The sequence below is a fragment of the Periophthalmus magnuspinnatus genome, chromosome 9 (genome assembly GCF_009829125.3).
Source record: "Periophthalmus magnuspinnatus isolate fPerMag1 chromosome 9, fPerMag1.2.pri, whole genome shotgun sequence".
In the NCBI taxonomy this organism is placed as follows: Eukaryota; Metazoa; Chordata; class Actinopteri; order Gobiiformes; family Gobiidae; genus Periophthalmus; species Periophthalmus magnuspinnatus.
In genome coordinates, this window is record NC_047134.1 from 9,802,123 (window position 1) to 9,812,381 (window position 10,259).

Sequence of the window (10,259 nt, forward strand, 5' to 3'; positions counted from 1 at the left end):
ACACGTAAAAATGACGATCCCGGTCATATTTCTGTATCTACGCCCACTGTTTCCAATAATGTTGCTAGCTTGGGCTTGTTTTTCTGCAGCTCAGAGTCACAGCAGGCCCGGGGCTGTACTCTTTCAGGATTCGACCCGGCAACCTGCAGTAGGAGGGGGAGGGGGGGGGGGGGGGGGGGGTGAGTGGTGGGATCATCTGTTTCCTATTCTCTCCGCCCTGTCCAATGAAATCCGACCTGCTTTAGACGAGAGTTGAATTATGGACCCATCAATAAATACCATATTTTCGGCCCTTTGAAGTCGCATATGTGATGGAAAGTGGTAAGATGTCATGTGTTAAAGTTATTACCCAATACCTTAGCGCTAATCTACTGAGCTCCATGTTTCGGACTTTTCAAAACCGTTGTGGCTTTATCTATTTTGACAGCAGCCAGACTGAGCTCTTTTTTTTTTTTTTTTTTTTCACGAAACCCCGAACGTCACAACTATTTTCACTCTCATTCCACTCTGCGTGACCCCTGCGGAGGTGAAACACTGGCTCAAAATATTTCGTGACAATGGTGAATAATATTAGCAGCTGTCGGAGGAAAAGCGTAGTCGTTTCGGAGGTTCTTATAAAGCGTTTGTGATCTCTGTGCCTTTTAATCGCGTCTCGTTCAAAGGGCAACAGCCTCGAGACGCAAATCATCCGGTCCAGTCACAAAAGAAATGATCAAATTAGCGTTCATCGCATTTTAAAGCTGGTATTTTAAAGTCTTGTCTGAACACTACGGGGTGACTTTTATCCCATAAATCCTACACGTGTGCCATTAGCCGCCATAGAAATCGTGAGTCATTATTCCAGCAGATGTGCACATGTTCAGGCTACGGTTAACAAGGTACCAGTGCATATTAAAGCCAAAACAATGACTTACAAACGCTGACCCCAGAACGTAACCCCTATCAACTTTCTCAAGGCCGCAAAGAGTTTGAACTGCTACCGGTCGTAAAGAACAAGTGCAAACGTATAGACAGACTGCGTATGGATTTATGTGGTCGGGTTTTGATTCAAACTGCAGCTTTATTTGAGAAAGTAAATGACAGAATGAGATTACGTAAGCGAGAATAATAATGTGACTTAATAATGCTCCTAAACATGGGAAAATGCTCAGGCAGGACAAAGAGATAATAGTATTTTATCAATTATTTTATGTCGATTAGTGACTTTAACAACAGCAAAATGTGTCAGCTCTGAGGTAAATGCAAAATATCGGCTCATTACGTGCTTTTTCTCCAGTAAATCCAACATTTCTTAGTCTATCTTTCATTTTAGTACTATCATTTTCCCCTGAAGAATCCACTTTCTCCACTTTTTTTCTCGATGAAGTCATGAACAAACGTTTGTACATTTTTAAGATTAACCAGCTCCAGACAGGACCTGGCTCAGACCAGTTTAAAGCCGACCTCTGGACAGTGAGCGTGGAGAGAATGAAGTCTTCATGTGGAGCGGCCTCTTCTTTCATGACAGTTGAATGCGGAGGTCAGGCCCGTGTGTGCACCTGCCCGGGGTCACGACCTCTGGAGGGGAAGGGGACTAAAATAACACCGCAATTAGGATGAGCTCTGGAGAAATAGGATATGCTACTCTCTAAGCTCTAGAGTGAACGCAAATGTATGTGATTAGTGCTTGTGTTCAATATAAGACATGTGTTATTTATCTCCACATATTATTACAGTGTTACGTATCTGACAGAAATATGACGGCATTTATAAATCTAATAAAACTGAAAAGATACTCTAAATCTTCCTTAGTCAATACATAGAGTAAATTTAAAAAACTAAAAAAAAGTAAAGGTTTAATGTGGTGATTCTCAAACTGTGGGTTGCGGCCCCCTGGTGACCATCTGATGGTACTGCAGCTTTCTCATCAGATATTTGTAAATGGAGGAGAATCACTGTAGTTTATAAATAAATAAACAAAAGTCTGATGATATCTATGGATTTTATGGCGAAAAACAACTGACCACAACTGAAACAAAACTAATGTGTGTATTAAAGTGAAAAAATCTAATACATCTGTGCTTGTATTATATAATAAACATAAAAAAATAGTCATTAAAGATACACTATGACTTTTTCTGGTGGGCGGTTCACAGTGTAAAGAGACGTTAATACTTCAGAACTAGATTTATTTATAGCGACATGTATTCTTATTGTGAGCCGGCCTCAGATCGCATGTGTAACTTCGAGACGACACCTGCTTTAGTTTAATTTTACAGTTTAATGTCATACCGTGGAACGTTTAAGGCAAAAGAATAACATCTAAATGGAGATACAAGCATCTGATGTACCCGAAAAGTTACCACAGACTATTGTTACATAATGATTCCATTGCACACGCCATTGTTCCCATCGGCGCTCACCTGTACAGAGCGATTGTGCGATTCCAGCGGCGCGTCGGACGAGGTGTGAAGATAAAGCTGAGATTCATTACAAGCCTCTGCATCAGCCTATCAGAGTGTGTGTTGTGCAGGTGGGATTAGGGCACTGGGGCTGGTAACACACACTACACACACACACACACACACACAACAAACACACTGCACACGTCTGTGGTTTAGTCTGTTGTGCGTCTGCTGAGCTTTGAACTGCCTCCACACAGGGACAGAGCACTCAGACACAAACATGTCGTCCAAACTCAGATCAGAGATAAACGGGTGGAGTAATATGAGGTTTAAACATTTAAGTATTTAAGTATTTTACGTTTTCATTGGTCTTTGAAGTTACAGTGAAGACGTTACAAGATTTTTTCTGTTTTGTAAGACACGCAAGTCCAAAAACATCTTATATTTCTGTAAAACTAAACAAAAAATAGTTTTAAATCATGAAAAACTTTTGGGTTTTGCATGGAACTGAAACTTAAAGTTGGTTCAGTGTTTTTGACCTAACGATGCAAAGGCCTGTCATGATAAATACTACGTCAACTTTTTCAATATATGTTTGATGGAACAATTATTTTTGGGGTCGATATTTATCTTTTTCGGTCTTTAGTCAGCAACTTTTTTGTATTTTTCCTGTTCTTATTTCACGTCGAGCTGCAGAGGGTCGAATAAGTTCCTCGTATGACTCATTATAGACACAAACTGACAGCTAAAGAGTCTGATTCTGCTGTTTATTCAGTTTGTTAGTTTGTTTATTGTGGTTAAAAACACATTTAGAAAGGTTTGTGTGTCAGTGGTGTAAATTACTTTCAGTATTATTGTTTATCGTCTATATTTTTTCAGCAAAATATCGCACTTCAAAATGTGTTCACGTGACTTATGAAGAGGAGAGAGATGTACAGGGTGTCCATGAAGTCTCTTTATGATTTTAAACTATAGTTACAAAGGCAGTTGATAAGATATATGCATTAGATTTGTTCTATTGTGCTCTGTGGTTATAAAAGTGTTTAATCCTATTGGGATCTGTGTGTTTGTGAGTTCCTCCGTCAAACATTTACACACTGTTGGATTGGAAGAGATGGACCAGATCTCACACCTCTGGATTTGTTTCTATGAGTCTGTGTTGAAGATGTCGTGTATCCAACAAAGATACGGGACATTACTGAACTAAAACAAAAGATAAAGATGCATTTGCAGTCTCTGATGAGGCTCTGCTACAACGAACACGGCAAGAAACCCAGTCTGGTCTTGATGTGATTCGTGCGACTAATGGAGCTCATAAAGAGGCGGAAAAAAAATCTGATTAAGATATCTTATCAATTGCCTTTGTAATATGTCTTTAAATTGTAAAAACACTACAGACACCTTGTTTAGCTGGTTTGGAGATATGTAGAATTAAAATAGTGAGTATATAGTGATTCAAATGATTAAAAACAGCAAAAAGGAGCTGTAAAATGAAAGAGAAACGACTTGCGTTACCTTCTATAAAAGATATAAATAGATATTTTATGGCCCATTCACATTTTGTTGATATTTGAACCTCAACAAGTTATTTACAGGAACATTTCTGCACGTTCCTGGGTTAAACATGATCAAGAGAAAAATGCGGCTGCTGTGAACGTTTCAAATAAAAATGCAAATAAGAATCCATTTGTCCTTGATGCGACACCCACACACACGAACAGACAGATCCAGAAGATATCGCTGTGTTTGAGTTCAAAGCAGGACGTTTGGACCATGAGGATCTGAGTGAACAAAGTGCGGCGTCATCAAAGCCTCCGCAGAATGTCAAGAGCTCTGACAGACTCAGATCAGCAGCTGCCCCAGGCCCCGTCCACTCAGACCGACGCAAAGGCCGACGAGCACATCCCGGCTTTTATCTCACGTGTCGACAATCCTATAATCTCTGCTGGTCCATGAGGAAGGGTCCTTGGACGTACGACGACGACTATCGCTCAGAAATTCAAATAGAAGGACAAACGGCAAATAAATGTTCATTCTAAACAATTAAAGTATCAAAAGTCCAAACAAAAAGGAGCAAAACTGCCAAAAAAACCCCCCAAAAACTTCAGTAAATATACAGAAAAAATAGGCAAAAAAAATTCAGAATCAACAAATGACGAAATAGAAATAACCAAAAAATAAAGAAAATAAAGAAAAATAGGACTAACTTCTATTAACTAAAACCAGGAAAAATATTGCAAAAATATAGTTGATAAAAAAAAATATATATATATGTATATGTGTATATATATATATATATATATATATATATATATATATATATATATATATATATATATATATATATATATATATATATATACACAGGGGGAAAGTGTCCAAACAAATATCAGATCAGACTCACAACTCACAAACTAGTAACTTTCTTTGGTGATAAAGTGCAACATAAAACACTAAATAAATACAAATAAGGGCATGCATGAAGTTTAAAAAAGATATGCTTAAAAGTAAAATAGTCTTAGAGGTCGATATATACAACAACAGCATCAGAACAGTGTAAACTTGACTTATTAAGGTGATTATTAAGGTATTATAAAGTTTCCAGTTTAGTGCAGATATTCTAAAGCGTCAATTGGTACAGACGCTTATCAAATATCAAATATAAAATCTCTTCTTCTGTAAGACTTAACCCTGCCCTCCAAACTCAAGAACGAGATTAATACTTGCAGCTGGTGATTTTAAATGTCTATTCATACTTTACTGAACACTTTAAATGTTTTTTTTCCCCTCAAAAAATATAAAAACTGCCAATTTGTCACCATTTAAATCAAGTCCGATCCTCATGTACCAAAGTACTTGAGAGTACTTCTTTGTTCTTTGTAACTGCAGTTCACATCCGGCCCCTGGAGAATAAAATGAGCATTGGTTACGCTTAGAATAATATTGTGGTTTGGTTTTGGTCCAGTGCCATATTCATAAATTTTAATGGTAGAAAACCCTGAAGTCAAACTTAGATTTGGGCACAGAGACGTTATTCCATTTCTTAGATTTTGGCAACGCTAGCGGCTGAAATGGGAGGAGTGTGAGTGTAGTATAGTTCTGTTTTTCGGCACTTTTGGGGGAACTTGACTCTTATTCCATTCCTCACAGCTTATTACGGCCCCCGTCCCTCCTCGGGGCCTCGGTGGTGGCAGGCTGTGACTTGTGCAGGGTCCTGAAACTCGAGGCCAACCACAACAAAACTCTTTTTCACTGATCTTTTTTTTTCCAACATGTGCTTAGTTTATCGTCTTGTTAGATAGAAGGTATGTGTGAGAATAATAATAACAACACGTGTCCAGAATTAGCCTAGCTGTTAGTATTCACTTAACCGTCTTACCCTAACCCTGTGTCGATCATGACAAATACTTTAAACTACAAAATAACAGAAGAAGCTCATATCACACTGGGAAAAATGGGAATAAAGGACATGCCAAAGAAGAAAATCGTCACTTTTGGATGAGTGTCTATGGGATAAACAGATATATTCTAAATCAAAACAAACAAATCATTCACTTCCCAATACTGACATTTTGCTGAACGATTAAACGTGCGCTATGCAACTTTTTGTATAAAGAAAACTCTGTACCTTCTCTCTGTAACTGCTGTTAGGTTCATCATTTTCATCTTAAAATGTTCGTATTAATCCGCTCTACATGATCCTGGTGTTTTTATTTTGCTATTGTGTCTGTAACTCAAGATATGAACATTAATAACAGACAAATCTAGCACCTTCTTTCCCCCAGGTCGCTCCCGCTAGCGTTAGCAACAGGTTTGATTGACAGTGTTGCTAAGTGCTCGCCTCCTGCTAAACCAGAGGTGCAGGTGGGAATTTGGCCTTTACTTCAACAGCTTCGCTCTGGATTGGCTTTTTAGTTGCTATGATGCTCCACATTGGCTGCTATACCTGCTCTAGCCTCGATGAGCTTCGCGTGATTGCAGCTGAAAGCTGTGGGCAACGTCACACTCACTTCGTCCACTTCTTTATACAGTCTGTGGTTCGAAATTTAAATGTATAAAAGTCTGTTTTGTAGCTGGTAATACCTGCAAAACACATGGTTCTTAGTTTTCATGCACTGCTTCGAAAGTGGGTTTGAAAATCTGCTTGTTTCATTTACGTTCTGCAGTTTTCAATGGACCGGTTTCCGTTACTAAGCCATTTTACATCAATATTGCGGTTTATAATGAACATAATGTAAAATAATTATCAGCCAGTACCAAAAACATGAACAAAGCAAAGCACGTTTTCTGTTATTTATACATTTCTAAATAAACCATACTGTCGTCACGTCGTACTCCTGAGTAAGAGGTGACTTTGAACAAGCTCAGAAAGTGAAAGTGAACATGCAGGTATTCATTTGCCTTCAGGTCCCTCCCTTCTCACTCTTTGGATGTATCCATCTCTCTTTGGCTGTCCGCCCCAAACGTTTGCTCCTGAACTCCGAAGAAAGTACCGAGGACAGATTTGTGCTTCTGCAGACACCTGACCGTGACTCTTTTAAACGCGTTCTGTCCCATCTATCACAACATAATGACAAACAACGTGCCTGTCATGAAAAATGCTTTAAACTGCAAAGTGAGAGAAGAATAGGAATAAAGGGGAATAAAGGAAATGACAAAGGAGAAAATGGTCACGTTTGGATGAGGAGTTTCTATTGGATAAACAGATATATTCTAAATCTAAACACACAAATCATTCACTTCACAATACTGACATATTTTGGTGCAATGTGCAGCTTTTCTAAAGAAAGATCAGCCACTTGCATGTCTTATTTTTATGCCTAGAATCCGTCGAAACAGAGACAAACGAGTGACACTACAGGCCGAGTTACACGTCAGACCTGCTCACATTTCATTGTATATTTGTCTGTATAATTAAACAAAATGCTGCTTTTGTTTATTACAGTTTGGCTTATAGCTGATGTTTGATTTAATGTGCAGCCTTGGTCCTCCAGACACTTCTTCTGTGTTTTTGTTTCTTCTTTGTGTGACCTTCGCTTTGCCCTTTGTATAAATTTGAGGTTTGACTGCTGCATTTACACTTTGGCAAATCCAGTATCAGGAAAAGGTCAGTCATCTATTATAATTATTTTTGCTTTTATTATATTTTACTTGTATTTAAGTTGATCTAATGTTGCTCCGTTGTTTTCATTTATTCATGTGAACACGTGCGGGGAGATGCTAACTCTGTCCTTTATCATCTCTCCTGTAGTTTCAACTGGACAGCAACGCATTTTAACACCATTTTGTAAACTTTTGTGAAGCAGATTAAACGGAGAGCGCCTCAAAAAGTCCTCGCTGTGTCCCGTGGCGCCTTAACAATCACAAACCGCACAAAACAACACAACACAGAAGTGGTGAGCGGTTCCTTGAAGGTGGAAAAGCACTATACAAAAAGGTGACAATCTTATTATTAAGTTTATTTTGGACATGAATTCACATTGTTTTATGTTTGTTTGTTTTTTTACAAAATCCATGAATGAATTGAAAGATTAACAAGTAATAAATATTTCAAAGCTCTAACATCCTCCTTGAGTCTCACACACACACACACACACACACACACTTTAGCCTGGTGATAAAATAGAGGAAGAAAGACGCAAAATCAAACCTATAAATACCTCGACATGACTTGACAAGCGCGCCATGAGGGCAGGAGGCGGTTCTGCCACAGGATATTAGAAACATGCATTCCACTGTCTCCCGATTCCACTTCACCCCATCAATTTACTATTCGAGGTTAGCTTCAATTACGTTAGAGAATTGTACAGATGCCACGTTTGCAAAGTATAAAAAAGACGTCCAAACTACAGTGCTTTGTTGTGGCTTTAATGCTAAACGGCACATTGTTGTTCAAGTGTGTAGTATTTGCCCTTAAGCTGTATTTCTCCAATAGGACGTGGTATAGGGACCCCATTGGCTGCTTAATACCTCTCAAGTCTTATTGTGTAATCTAATCAAAGTTCCCAGCTCTCTGTGGTTCAGACAATCCAAGGGGGTCTCTTGTGTTCGACAGCTTACTGCAATTAAAATTTATTTAAGGCTTACAAGGAATCCTTTCACTGCTGAAGAAATCCCAGTGAATTCCAGTGACTCTGACGAGCTTTCGCCTCCCTGTAATTACCCTCCAGGAGAGAGCCGTGCTTTAACCCCCAGTGATACCACCTCCAGACTTGTGCTTGTAATGAAATCATAAAACAACACTGCGTTTAAAGTTAGCACTATGCCGCTACACGAGGCTGATGTGAGGAAACGGCTGCCTGCGGACGACTCCATAAATGTCATCTTTTAATTGTAACCAGTACAAACACGTTCACATTATGCAATCCTCTTCAGGGGCTTGGATAGAAATATAAAACAGTGGAATAGATATAAAAATAAACAAAACATATTTAATGCAAATATTTAATGTTGTCAAAAGCACAAATCGTAAAGTTTGTGTTGAGTTAGCTGAAGACCTGGAGCTCAGATGTGATATTGTCACTATTATGTGTTGGTTCATTATCGTCTATAATAAGTTTCCTCGTCCTGCCTCTCAGATCTGTTCTATGGCCTTATCTGATGCTATGCACTTGTTCTTTTAATATGTTTTACACTTCCGCCCTGATCACTTTGCCCCTGTGACCGAGTGTTGAATTAAATGCCTAATTTAACATGGCTCTTTTGTTGTCCGCCTCTTTGTGGTGGAGCCCTTTCTAACAGTGCAGGGGGCTAGTATTGTGGTGGGCCGTGGGCCAATCACCGGCTGTTATTATACCTCTGTGACAGCGTGTCCTTGGGCAAGGCAGCCGAGCTGTCAGGTTTCTGTGTCACAGTGGTCCACAGGCGCAGGCAGGGGTCCTCCACTTCCAGAGCAGCAGCTCATCCCCAGGATGCCAGCCGCCGTCGTGTAGCAACGGCCAGTGTGAGAGCGGAGAGAGGATGGAGCCCAGCCTGTGGGGGCGACACACAAACTAACCAAACAACACGATGGGCTTTTGTGAACTCACCAAAGAGGAGGAGTTATCACACAAACTACTGTGCATCCTTTCATTGGCCACAGCCCTGGGAAGAGCAGACAGCCTCACAACAACTCAACAATGTAGCATAGGCCGATCTGCTCACATTCACCTCAAGAGCCACTGTGAAGGAAGAAGAAGAAGTCAAGAGCTCTACGCCATCAGTGAGTCAACTACTCCAGGGCTCATTCTTATATGAATAAACACAGCAGGAAGGGAGAGACTCAAAAACACATCTAACGCTAATATATATTACATTTAATAATCTCACTTGAATTGTACATTCACTCCTCTGCCCAGGGTCAGACTGCAGAGATGAGGCTGCCTTAATGCACCACCAGGGGCACAGTCAAAGTTGCAGAGTCACACAGGAGAGTGACACATGTCCAAGCACTAAACACATGAAGCAGGATTCAAACTGGAGACTTTGGGGTCAGTGTGAGAGCTTCTCCAAGCGGCTGTAGATCAGAGCTGTACTGGATTCATGAATAAGTTTATGAAAGATAAGCACATTAAACAAGTCCACGTCTCTTCCTGTACATGCACATGTACATGCACATGTACATGCACATGTCATGGATACAGAAGCCACACAGTGCTGGCAGCTTGTGCCTGAGTGCTTCCTCTTTCTTTCATCTCCCTCTAATCTGCTGTTTGCACAGCTCTCCATCTTGTCAGTGCAGTTTGTTTAGGTTTTATGTCTGACAATACAGCTGTAGTCTGGACCCAGAGGACGGCCTCCATCTGAAAAGATCATTGCTGATAGATTTGCAGCAGAACATTTCCACAGCCGCAATCCAAGGCCTTGTCTGGAAAATGATTAAGGCTCAGTTTCACC